Source organism: Marmota monax, unplaced genomic scaffold, assembly GCF_021218885.2.
Source record: "Marmota monax isolate L192 unplaced genomic scaffold, Marmota_monax_Labrador192_F-V1.1 WCK01_AAM20220418_F8-fsc00070, whole genome shotgun sequence".
NCBI lineage: Eukaryota > Metazoa > Chordata > Mammalia > Rodentia > Sciuridae > Marmota > Marmota monax.
In genome coordinates this window covers 1,830,492-1,844,565 of record NW_026692116.1, presented here as the reverse complement: position 1 = coordinate 1,844,565, position 14,074 = coordinate 1,830,492, and the positions used below count along the sequence as shown (strand labels likewise).

At 36.2% G+C, this 14,074-nt stretch overlaps 1 pseudogene; it reads right to left on the bottom strand.

The window, feature by feature from the left end:
* Nucleotides 1-1,365: 1,365 nt before the first annotated feature.
* Nucleotides 1,366-6,611, bottom strand: LOC124105325 (large ribosomal subunit protein uL10-like; annotated as a pseudogene).
* Between the last annotated feature and the right edge of the window lie 7,463 nt (nucleotides 6,612-14,074).

The following is a 14,074-nucleotide window of genomic DNA, read 5'->3' as shown; positions in this document are numbered from 1 at the left end:
AAGAAAAGAAAAAACACATTCCTATAACCTCTGATTTTAGTGAATGTTCAATTTTGAAAATAACCACCAAAAATATAATTTATTATAGTCTAAAATTATTCTAAGCACATATATTTCTTTTATAATATTTGGAAATTTTGATAGATATATTGTTAAGTAGGATAGAAACATTAATGGTAGGACTTGGAAAGTATATGTTACTGTAATATTCATTCAACTTTGTTTTATGTTTGAAATGTTTATGACGGAATGTTTACGATAAAAGGGATAAGTAGCTACCTATGGCTCATCTCTGCCCATTAGACATACCCCGCAGTTTCCTTCAATACAGGACATCTTCCTTCTCCCTTGAACCCCAGACCAAAGTCTACACTTCTCCAAGATCCATTCAGAGACATTAAATCTTTTATGTTGTTCCAATACAGATCTTGTCAGAACCTCTTTCTTCTGAACTTCTTTTATACTCTTCCTTTCTGGCTCTTAGGTTGTGCTGAGGTTGTTAGTTCACATGGTTTAGAGGTCTATTAAACTGTAAGCTTCCTGGGGGCAGGGATTGTGTCATTACATCCCTGTATTCCTAGGTCCCACCCAGGCCAGATTGCAACTCAGCTATGATCACTGAAAGGCTTTCCCTACTCATTCCAGATTAGGTGAGTAGCTCACTATATACTTTTGTAACATCCTTTATTTCTTCAAATCATAAGGCATTTCAGACTTTATTGTAATAATTGACTTAATGATCATTCTTCCCTGCTTGACTAGTGAGGGCATGAACCATGCCTGTTACTCATCCATGATATCCCCAAAACAAGCACACCATAGGGCTCAGAGTCCATAAATATCTGTTAATTGAATGTTTAGTACAGAGGAAGTGTTCAGTATACATTTGTTGAATGAATTAATATGAATTAATAAATGCTGTTGAATGTACTATTCTCAAAAAAAAAAAAAGAGCAAGAAAATGTCTGACAGAGTCCATAAACCATGGAGAGCTCATATACAAACAAAATCTTTATAAAATTATAGATGTGTATATCAAATTTCCTCACAACAAAGACTATTCTGTGTCAAAGGAAAGGAAACCATGTATCAGTACTATTTTTTTTTTTTTGCTTTGTTTTAAAATAATGTTGGCAAGCTAGGCGCGGTGGCACATGCCTGTAATCCCAGCAGCTTGGGATGCTGAGGCAGGAGGATCATGAGTTCAAAGCCAGCCTCAGCGACATCGGGACACTAAGCAACTCACTGAGCTTGTCTCCAAATAAAATACAAAATAAGGCTGGGGATGTGGCTTGGTGGTCGAGTGCCCCTAAATTCAATCCCTGGTACCAAATAACTAAATAAATGAATAAAGCTGGTAAGAGTTCATTGCTTTTTGGTGATTAGCCAGAGACCAAATCCCATATTCTTGTCCAGCTCCTCCAGGTCTTCCATGGCTTCAACCTTGACTAGGGCAACAGCAGGAACAAGGGCGGGAGCAGGGGGGGGAGCCAATACGGGTCATGGGGACAGCAGCCACAAATGCAGATGGATCAGCTGAGCAGCCCTCCATCTTTACAGTAAGTAAAAAAGTATATTAAGTTCCCACAGACAAAGCCAGGACCTATTTATACACACTGATGAGAGAATGGGGCATAGAGGCAATAGTTGGGTAACCAATCTGCAGACAAATACTAGCAACATTGCAGATGCCCACCAGGAAGCAGAGTGCAGTTTTCTTTGTGATTTTAAACTTTAGGGTTACAGATGCTGCCATTATCGAAACAGCTGTTGGCTGATCAGCCCAAAGGAGAATCAGGGGTGGGGGCATGTTCAGAAGTGTGGCTTTAGTAGGTCCCACTGATCAGCTGCATATCATTCAGGATTTCATTGATGCCCCTGGAAATTTTAGTAGTGATGCCCAAAACCTGGAAGAAGGAGGTCTTCTCAGGCTCCAGATCAGTGTTTTGGAATTGCACAGTGACTTCACATGAGACAATTGCACCATTTGGGTGGCAGCAGGCATCTTTTTGGTCAGCATTATGAGCTTGATCTCAGTCTTCCTTAGTGAAAGGCAAACATAGTTTCCCCCAGCTGTGAGACAATAGTTCCTTCAGAATTGAGCTTATTTCTAGTTCATCATGAAACTCAATAGTATATTCTACTCACCAATTTCTTGAAATAATCCTATCATTTCAGAATAACTCCCTCTACCTTTCTTTCTTTCTATTTCTTTAGTTGTAGATGGAAACAGTACCTTTATTTTATTTATTTATTTTTATGTGGTGCTGAGGATTGAACTCAGGGCCTCACACTTGCTAGTCAAGCACTTTACCACTGAGCTATAGCCCCAGCCCCTCTACTTTTCCTTTTTTTTGGTCTTCCATCCATCCTCCTTCCTCTTTGTTTTTTTTCTTTTCCTGCAATTTTGAATACATATATTCTATTTGCATTGAAAAAAAATCCTTTACTAGGACAGGATAGGACCTTTGGTGATGAACATTATTCTGATATTAAAATATGGACAGGGGCTGGAGGTGTAACTCAGTGGCAGAGCACTTGCTTAGCATGTGTGAGGCACTGGATTGGATCCTCAGCATCACATGAAAATAAATAAATAAAATAAAGGTACACTGTTCATATGCAACTAAAAAAATTAAAAATAAAATAAGGACAATGATTATAATTTGTGCTTCAAGATATAGAAATTTCTAGTAGAGAGCAGGGCGTGGCGCACACGCCTATAATCCCAGTGGCTTGGGAGGCTGAAGCACGAGGATGCCAAGTTCAAAGCCAAATGTCAGCAAAAGCGAGATGCTAGGCAACTCAGTGAGACTCTATCTCTAAATAAAACACAAAATAGGGCTGGGGATGTGGCTCAGTGGTTGAGTGCCCCTGAGTCAATTCCTAGTACCCCCCCTCAAAAAAAAAATTTTGGATTGGGGTCCTGGCTCAGTGGTAGAGTACTTGCCTAGCATGATTAAGACACTAGATTCATCCTCAGCACCCAATAAATGTAAAATAAAGATAGTATATCCATATAAACTAAAAAACAAATATTAAAAAAAGAAATTCTTGTAGATGAGGTCTTAGCTTTAATGAAACAAACTAGTCCAATTTGAAGTTTTTAATTTTTTGGATGGTAAAACTATTTTTAAATGAATTTCTAGATAGAAAAGTATACCTCAAGCAATAATTTAAGGATTGCAGTCATAGTAAATTTCTTTTCTCTGCTTTTATTTTCTTTTATGAAGTCATATTTTTCACTAATTAGTTTTCTAATTGTACATATTTACAGGGTACAGTGTGATATTTCAATACACATATACAATATGTTTTGATCAAATCAGGGTAATTAAGGTTTCTATCTCCTTCTCACTATTTTGTGCTTGGAGCCTGCAAGCTCCTCTCTTCTAGTTCTTCATAAAAGATACAATAGGTTATTGTGATCAATAGTCTCTGCTGTGCTGTAGCACCTCGACTTATTATTTCTATGTAATTGTTGTTTTCCAAACTCCCTCTAGACTTCTCTTCCTCCACCTGTCTATTAATCACTATTCTACATTCCAATCAACCTTTTTTAGCATCCACATATGAAAGAGCATGTGATCTTTCTGTTTCTGACTTATGTCACTTAATGTCCTCCAGTTTCATCCATTTCTCTGCAAATAATAGAATATCATTCTTTTTTATGACTGAATAATATTTCATTGTGCATATACACACCACATTTTCTTTATCCATTTGTCTGTTGATAGACACTTAAGCTGAATACATATCTTAGCTATTATAAATCGTACAGCAATAAACATGGGCATATATGTATCTATTTGACATGCCAATTTCATTTCCTTTGAATTCATGGGATTACTAGATCATATAATAGATTTTTTTTTGAGGAATCTTCATAGTGTTCTCCATAGTGACCGTACTAATTTACCTTCCCACAACAATGTGTTCCCTTTTCTCATGATATATTTTCACTCTAAATCAAGTATCTGTTCAATTGGTATGCTGTTAACACATATCTGTCTACAGTGAATTAGGCCTTTGTTTTCCTTTGATCTTAAAAAATGAACTTAGATTTAAAACAATCTAAATTTTTTGATAACCTTTGAGATTGTCACAAAATTTAGCTGTCAGTAGAAAATACATATGTGAAAAAAAAAAAAAAATATATATATATATATATATATATATACTTTAAAATAGGATCATATAACCTGTGAGTGTCTAAACATAGCATGCTCTCAAGGATGGCCATGATCATAATTCTTCCAACATTTTTTTTTTCAGTGCTGAGAATGGAACCCAGCTTTCTTCACTGAACACTAGTATTTCACGAAAGGATTTGGTTTTAGTTGTTTTCTTCTTTTCTGCTTTAAACACTAATAAAGCACAAAGGATACCTGAATGGTCCCCTTAAATATTAACATCGATACTTGGAATGTATTATGAAAAGATGAGTTTCCCTGCCAGACGTGGTGGTACACACCTATAATCCCAGGAGTTTGGGAGGCTGAGGCAGGAGCATAGCAGGTTTAAAGCCAACCTCAGCAATTTAGTAAGGCCCTAAGCAATTAGTGAGACCTGTCTCTAAATAAAATATAGAAAAAGGGCTGGGGATGTGGCTCAGTGGTTACGTGCCCCTGGGTTCAACCCCCAGTACAAAAAAGAAAAATTAAAGTAAATTAAAAAGCTGAGAAAAAATTAGTTGTCAGGTTTGTCTAATAAAGCTTTATAGGAGCCAGGTGGCTCCTATAAAGCTTTATTAGACAGCCAGGTGGCTGGGATTACAGGTGTGCGGTGATGCACACCTGTAATCCCAGCCACCAAGGAGGTTGAGACAGGAAAATCATGAGTTCAAAGCCAGCCTCAGCAAAAGCCAGGCACTAAGCAACTCAGTGAGACCCTGTCTCTAAATAAAATACAAAATAGGCCTGGGGTGTGGCTCAGTAGTCGAGTGCCCCTGAGTTCAATCCCTGGTATTCCCCACCAAAATAAATAAATAAATAAAGCTTTATAGAATATTTTTTTTAAAGTGATTAAAAATAAAACTTAAACTTTATTTATATATTTTTGTTGTTTTTAAAGGTACATATGAAACCCTTATATGTTTTGTTGAAACTTGTAAAACTGATTTGCTACCATTTTTGATTCATAAAAATGAGAATTTCATAGTGTTCAACCTAAAAACTTATTTCAATCACAGATAACCTTTCTAATATTTTGTGTTTTATCTATCTTTCCTTGGACACGTTCTCTTTGGTAACACATTCAAGGTTATCAAATATATTTTTTTGTGGTAAAATTAGCAAGTTATTTCTGTCCTCCTTTACATTTGTAAAATGATTAACAAAACAATGAAAGCCATATGTGCTCGTGTACATTAAATTCTAAGAGATTACTTTTATTTTAAAATCTTTCTTTCTTAAGCAAGTTCTCCTACTTTTGCTTTCTTCTCCATGCTCGAATGAAGGACATCTGTTTCTGTTTTCAATGTTATTTGTTGCATGAAGTAGAATATCAAAGTCCTCCTTCGATGAGGAAAGAATGCTTCAGCTTTTTATTTCCTTTTGTTTGTTCTCATTGATTTAAAAATTACAAATGTTGTACAAAAAGGATGAACTGCTCACTGAAAAAATTAAAACAATAAAACATACGAAGTAAAATTCCTTCTCTCATCCTCCCTGCTCCTTCTCCCCAGGTAACCACTGAAAATAATTGGTGTGCACACTTCAGATCTTTTCCTGTATACATGTGCCTATATGAAAATATATGTGTGTGTATCTAATTCAAAATACTAAACAGTAGGTGATAACCCATAGCAAACTCTCAATGGCTGCCATGATCATTATTCTTATTCTTTCTTTTCTTTCTTTCTGTCTTTCTTTCTGTCTTTCTTGTGCTGGGGATTGAACCCAGGGCCCTATGCACATGAAGAAAACACTCTACCAACTGAGCTATATCCCCAGCCCATGATTGTTATTCTTCCAACAATTTTTTCAGTGCTAAGGATGGAACCCAGGCTTCCTGCATGCTAGGCAAGTGCCCTATCACTGAGCTACATCTTCAGCCCCCCAACATTTTAATTTTTTTCGATAGTTGTTTATTGAACACTACTATATAATGGGCACTTGTTATACAGAAAGGAGAATAGACACCACACAATTCTTGCCTCAAAGACTTACAAATAGAGAGGGAAGACACCCATACAAGGAGCAAATTGGGAGGCAGCATGACAAGGCTGAGTTGGGGGTCTCTAGAAAGTACAGTGAGAGCATGGAGAGAGCACTGAGGTCTAATTACCCTCCATGTGATGATGACTTCAGTCTCACCTTTCCATCCTTGACCTCCCTCCTGTTCCAGCCCCATACAGAAAACTGTTTGACATCTCCTCTTTGATGTCTAACAGATATGAACTTCATACAATATAAACAGAGTTCTTGGTTTTTCACCCTAGACCTGCCTGTTCCTCTCCCTAGCTAAGTAAATGGCACCACCCACTCAAGCTAAAACCTGGAGTCAGCTCTAAGGAAAGGAATTCAGAAGTCAAGAATGTTAGGACTAAGGAACAGTTAATGGATTCTATCTCCAGGCTCACCTGTCAGCAAATGCTCTTGATTTCGCATACAGGATCTCTCATCAGTCTGTCAACTATGCACCATCTCAGCTGTCTCCTCTCCTAGTTCTGGCTCTCCCTGTCCTGTAGGCCCTCTCACTGCTCTTCCTGCTGCTATAATCACTCTTCTATAGTCCATTCTCCACAGGGCAGCTAGAGAGATGCCCTTATGTGTTAGTCACATCACATCACTCACAACCTTCCCAATGGCTTTCCTTTGCACTCAGTATAAAATCCCTCCTCTTTACCACAGCCCACAAGGCCCTGAATGTTGGCCCCTGTCGTTATCTCTCGGGCCTCATCTTAGTCCACAATTCCCCTCCATGTTACTGTTGAACCAGGCAGATATCTCTAATCTTGGGACATTCCAAGCTCAAATAACTTTTCACTGAGTTGCCTGGGCTAGTCCTCCACAGCTCACCTGTGTGGCCAACTCATTCTCAACCTACAGATCTGCCTTCAAACCTTTTTCTGGCCACTTTTCCTAATGTAGCTTCTCTTGCAATGTAGTTTCTCTTGCAACAAAACATTCTCATGCTGCACATTTCATTTTGTCCACAGTGCTTATCACAATGTGAAATTATGTTAATTGTGTATTTGATTGCTTATTTATTTAATGTTGCTATTCTCCTTGCTCTGGACTGGATTGGAAACTCCATGAGAAATTGGACTGGTAATGTCTTGTTCACAGCACCTAAAATAGTACCTAGCCTTTAATAGGTGCTCAACAAATACTGAGTGAATGAAAGAAAAACTGCTGAAGTCAATGAAGTCTTCATAGAAGAATAAAAAAAAAAAAGAGATAGTCTTTAGGTTAGGACATGAATAATGAATTGAAATCTCCCAGTTTGACACATTCAGAAGGTAAGCGAATAACAGGCATTCCGAGAATGGGGAGATAAGGAGGAAAAGAGCAGGGAATGATGGGAGAAGATAACATCAAAGAGCAAGTTAGGTTGGGAACAGAATAACAAGATTTTGAACTATGCAAGGAGCTTAGGTTTTATCCTTTGGAGATGAGAGACATAGGTCACTGGAGCCTTGTGTGTTAGTTTTTCATTGTTGCTATAACAAGTTACCACAATTCCTATCAGACAAAAGTCTGACACATGGACTGAAATAAGGTGTCAGCAGGACTGTTTCTTACTGGAGCTTTTAGGGAAGAATCTGTTCCCAGGGTCATTCAGGTTTTCCATAGAATCCAGTCCCTTGTGGATAGCACTGAGGTCTCACTTCCTGCTGGCAGCCATCTGGGCATTACCCTTAACTTCCAGAGCTGCTCTGTATTCATGCAAAAGGACCCCCCATCTCAGAGCCAGTAGGGACACCCTGAATTCTCCTCTCACTTGGTATCCCTCCTTCTTCCCTTTCTGCTGCATCTCTTCTTCCTTTTTTACTCTCTATCTCTGTGACTCTGGCTAGAGAAAGTGCTCTGTTTAAGGATTCAAGTGATTAAATTGGACACATCAAATATCCCTGGAAAATCTCCCTATCTTAAAATCTGAAACCATAATAATTTTGGCATGTATTGTAATATTCAAGTGTTCCAGGGACTAGGGTACCTTTTGGGATGGGAGATACTCTACCTCTACATTTTGTGATCACATTTTCTTGTTAGATCACTCAGCAAACTATATGAGGTCATCTAAGTAGAATTAAACAGGGAGGTAGACTAGTGGTCTATTATGATGAAGGACTAAAGCAAATCCAGAGGGCTCAAACTAAGTAATATCAAATAGATCTTATCTTCAGCATTGGTTATTAATTAGATGTAGAGATTGTGACCATCTGGACTTTGGGGTGGCCCTCAAGTAATGTTATTTGGTGGAATAGGGTATAAGGAGCAGTTTGATGGAAAGATACATTAGATCTCCTGTGGCATTGAAGATAGATACCTCTAACATTTCGTTGATGAGTTACTCATAATTAGAAAATTACTCAGATGGTTATATATTGACCATTTTCAATATAGTAACCTTGTAGGGGTTTTCAACAGATTAAGAGGATATTATTATAAAACAAGTCTATCAATATTCATTCACTTCTTTATAGAGTCTAGCAAACAGTCTTTTGTTTGTTTCTGGTATAAATTCTCAAAAAGATTTATCAAATTTATTTTGTAGATATTTGCAAAAGTACTGCATAAATTTTTAATTCTATCTTCTTTTGAAGAAGACAAATATTGCAATACCACAGATATTATTCAAGGACACTCTGGATGACACAAGAAGAAAAGGTATGGTCCTCCATGGTCTTGATTTTTGTCCTGATTTTTTTTTTTTGTTCTTTTTTTTTTTTTATTAGCTACACATGACATTACAATGATCTTGGCAATTCATACATTTAAATCATTGAGGTATAATTTCTCATTTTTCTAATTGTACAGATTGCAGAATCACACTTGTCATAGAGTCACCTATATACATATAGCAATCATAATGTCTATTCTATTCTGCTGCCCTTCCTATTGACAGGCATTATGGGTTTGCATCACATACAGTGAAAAATCAGTACATATTTAAAGTTGGTCATTGTAGGTGCTTGGGTTGTGGCTCAGTGGTAGAGCACTTGCTTAGCATGTGTGAGGCATTGGGTTCAATTCTCGGCACTGCACATAAATAAATAAAATAAAGGTCCATTGACAACTAAAAAATATTTAAAAAAAATAAATAAATAACTTTGGCCATTATATTTCAATGGAAAGGCAAGACAAATCCAGGAAAGTTCTCATGCTATAAAAGTGGCACTTGTCTAGACAATTAGGACACATGAGTTATGGCAGAGGTTTGTTTATTCTTAAGAATGGGCACTTTTTACTGAGCATTTTCTTTTATACTTTAAAATTTATCCTTATGATAAGTCAGAAAAGAGGAGATTATTGTCACTTTAATGACCCAGAAAAGGAAACTAAGTTTAAGGGTGATAACTTGCCTTAAATTTTATAACTAGTAAATAGTAGCTATAGAATGCAAACCCAGGACTGTCTGATTCCAAACTTCATGCTACACAGCTCTGGCGCCTTACTCAATGAGGCCCAGGGTTGAAAAAAAAAAAAAAACTTCCAAACTTCTACTTGTATGCCTTTGCCTTGGGGACACTTTCTTGAACTGAGAACATATTTTTTTCCTCCTCTGTCTAGCTTCACATGGCTCCTTTTGGATACTCCCTCACAGTTGTAATATATTTGCGCAAGCAACTTCTGTTTCTTCTCACTAGAGTGTAAATACTACACACTACATACTGCATAAGGTTTGATTTGTCCTTGAATTCCCAGTTCTTCACACAGAGATTAGCCCTTTTGAGCACAAGGCCCAAAAGTTCAGTGAATGTATGCATGAATGGATGAATGAAAGAGTGAATGTCATTCATTTTCCCTGAAGTTCCAGTTTGTCATCTCTAAGATAAAATAAAACAGATTAAAGTTGGTCCCCCCTAACTTTCCACAGTTTCAGCTACTCATAGTCAACCATAGTCTGAAAATATTACATGGACATTTCCACAAGTAAACAATTCATAAATTTTAAAATGCATACTGTCCTAGATAGCATGTTGAAATCTTGTGCTGTCCTGTTCCAACTGTCCTGGGTCATGAATCATCCCTTTGCATCCAGTGTATACACATTGTATACACTACCAACCTTTTAGTTACAATTATGGCTTAAATATGAGATGTCCCCTGAAAACCCAAGTCTGAGACAATGCAGGAATATTCAGAGGTGAAATAATTAGATTATGAATGTTATAATCTAATCAGTGAATTAAACCATTTGATGGATTACTAATTTGAATGGATTAATGGGTGGTAACTGTAGGCATGTAGGGCATTTCTGGAAGAAGTAGGTCACTGAGGGCATACCCTCAGGTTTATATTATCTTTGGCTCCTTGCATGCTTTCTGTCTGCTTCTTGTCTGTTAGGAACTGAGTAGGTTTCCTCTGCCACACCCTTCAGCAATGATGTTCTCCCTTATCTCGGGCCCAGAGCTACACAGTTGACTGGGCATGGATTGAACCTTTGAAACCATGAGCCAAAATTTTTTCTCTAAATTCTTCATATATTGATTACAGCAATGAATAGCTATCTAACACAGTTACTTAGTAGTTGTTTTGGTTATCATGTCAACTGGCCCAATAACACAGTGCTTGTGTTCAAATAACTCTTATTTTATTTAATAATGGCCCGAAGCACAAGGGTAGTAATGTTGGTAAATTGGATCTGCCAAAGATGAGCTTCCTTGAAGTGAAAAAGAGAAAGTTTCTCATAGATACATATGGAAAATGATAGTATATATAGAGTTTGGTATTATCTGTGGTTTCAGGCATCCATTGAGGGTCCTGAAAAATAGCCCCCACAGATAAGGAGGAGAACTCTAATTCATTGGCCAATTCAAAAGCACTTTTAAATTCCCTTCAGACAGCAGTAAAAAGCAATATATCTAATTGAAGTGTCACATATTTATATCTATCTGTTTCTATCTCCTTTTTATCTGTAATTTTTTGTACCTGTAATTGTTAGTTATAATTGGGCTATTAATAAAGCCCTTTAATGTTGAGTAGATTATTAAATATGTAGGAATACTTGAATTCTAAATGTTCTACTGTTAGTAGCATTATCATCCTCATTTTTAAAAATATGTCCTTTAATATTTGAGGAAATTTTATAGATTTACAGATGCACTTGGGTTGACTTTCCATCTTTCTTTTTTCACTGCAAACTCCTTTTATGTTTTCTTTGTAATTGAAACTGATAACTTGAAGCATTGAATGTAAGAAATAGAAAGTGTTTATGGTTGTGTTGTGTCTCATTTATTTCTTTCTTATTCACCAGTTCTGTAATTGGAGCTACAGTGTGTTACATTTTACTTTCTGCAGGCTACTGCTTGCTGTTTTTCCTTAGTTTACTCTATCTTAGTGCAAATGTGTTTTTGCTTCCTCAAATAGAAAAAATTGAAGGAAAAAAAATTTTCATTCCATGTAAAAGAATGGCTTCTTGTTATAGCTATTTTATTTTTTAAAGCTACTTTACATATCCAGTGTTTTAAAATATATTAGCAGTATTTCAAATTTTTTTTTCCTGTAGGTTTACTATAATTACAACTAATATAGATTGAGATTGGTATTCAGGTAATATTCTCTAGTGTATATAAACTCTCTGGTTTGGGTAAATTCCATCTCAAGATAATTTACTCTACCAAAAAACTGCAGCAAAAAATGTCTTAAGATAAATAATAATCTCTAAAACAGAAAATCTTCATATAATGAAACAACTGTCGTGAGCAATTCTTCCAGAATTTGTCAATAATCTCTCAATAACTGAAAATTATTCAGTACTTGATTACTTATTTTCTATAAGATTGTACAATTTAATATTGATGGAGATGGAAACATTAAATGATCCTTCTCACAAGTATCCTAAAGAGCAGGAGAGAAGCACAGCAAAGAAAAACTGACACAATGCCTATGCAGCCCCCAAAGGCATTCTCACTGCACCTGTCTCTTCCTCAGTAAACTAGTGTCAGAGATGTTCCAAGTAGTTCAGAGCACTTTCCTGAGACCTGGCTCATGACACTTAAATTCAGTTGAAACTAATAGTTATAGGAGAAATTCATCCTCATTTCAGAATAAGTAGTAGTCACAAAAAAATCTTTCAGAGGAAAGAGGAGTAAGAATTTATTTTTTTCTAATAATAAAAGCAATGTAGGGCTGGGGATGTGGCTTAAGCGGTAGCACGCTCCCCTGGCGTGCGTGCGTGCGGCCCAGGTTCGATCCTCAGCACCACATAAAAGCAATGCATATAAGACATTTAATTAAATGAAGAACTATACTATGTTCAAAAATTGGATGACTAAATATTTTTAAGATGTTACTTCTCAAACTGGTTGATAGATTCAATGAAGACTTTAAGAAAATTTCATCTGTTTTTTTTTTTTCTTTTTGGAAATCAAAACTGGCCCCTAAAATTTATACAGAAATGCAAAGAGTCTAGAATGGCCTAAACAGGATAGAATAACCTTTTTTTTGAAAAAGAAGAAAAATATTGGAGCACTTTTACTTATTTCAAAACATATTTTAAAGCTATGGTGATCAAAACAATATGATTTTGGCATAAATACACATATAAATCAATAAAACAAAATAGAGACAGAAATAAATAATTGATCTATTTTTTTGACAAAGGTACCAAACTAAATCAGTAAGAAATGTATTTATTTTTTAAAGGTGCTGGGTTATGTAGCTTTAAACAGGAAGATGGTTCTTACTTCATCCATATATAAAAATTAAAAAGTATGTAACAGAATTAAATATAAAAGCTAAAATAATGGAACTTTCAGAAGAAAATGGAAAAAATTTTTCGTGATCTTGGGTTAGATAAATATTTTTTGATATGATACAAGACATGCAAATAAACTTGATAAACTTAACTTTATAAAAAGTAAAAAATTTTGTTCATCTCAGGACATGTATGTCAGTGTATTTTGTAACTCTATAAAAGAATATCTAGAACTGGGTAAGTTATAAAGAACAGAAATTAATTTTCTCACAGTTTTAGAGTCTGGAAAGTCCAAGATCAAGGGACCAGCATTTGATGAAGGTCTTCTTGTTTGTCCTCTCAAGATAGAAGCTGGAAGGACAAGCCTAGCACCTGACACTGTGTGAAGCCTTTTTTTTTTTTTTTTAAGGGCCTTGATCCCAATCATAAAGGAGGAGCCTCTCATGACCTAACCTTAAAGATTCTATCTTAATATTATCCACCACCAAAATTCAGCAACACCTGAATTTTGGAGGGAACACATTCAAAACACAGCAGATACCAATAAGAAAAGAAAAAGACAAGTCACAGATTGAGAGAAAATATTTGTAAGATGTGTTTGGTAAGGATTTGTATCCAGATTATACAAAGGATTCTTAAAAATCAGCAAGAAAGATATGACTATTGTGGTTATTATTATTATGAGGTATTCTCTAAAAGCTCATGTGTGTGACAATGCAAGAATTTTCAGAGGAAAAATGATTAGATTGTGATAGTTATCACCTAATGATTGGCTCCACTGGTGAATTAACTGGGTGATAACTGTAGGCAGGTAGGGTGTGGCTGGAGGATGTCAGTCACTGGGAGTGTGTCTTTGGGATTTATATTTTGTCTCTGGTTAGAAGAATTCTCTCTGCTTTCCGGTGGCCATGTGTCGAGCTATTTTCCTCCACCGTATCTTTCCACCATGCTGTTCTGCTGCACCTCAGGCCAGAGCAATGACCATGGATTGAACCTCTGAACCCATGAGCCAAAATAAACTTTTCCTCCTTTAAGCTGTCCTTGTCAGGTCTTTTGGTCACAATGACAAAAATGCTGACTAAAACAATGGCAAATATTAGATTGCTTGCTTCACTAAAAGATACAGATGACAATAAAGTACATGAAAAAATGTCCAACATCATTAGTTATTAGGCAAGCACAAATTGAAATCATAATGAGATAC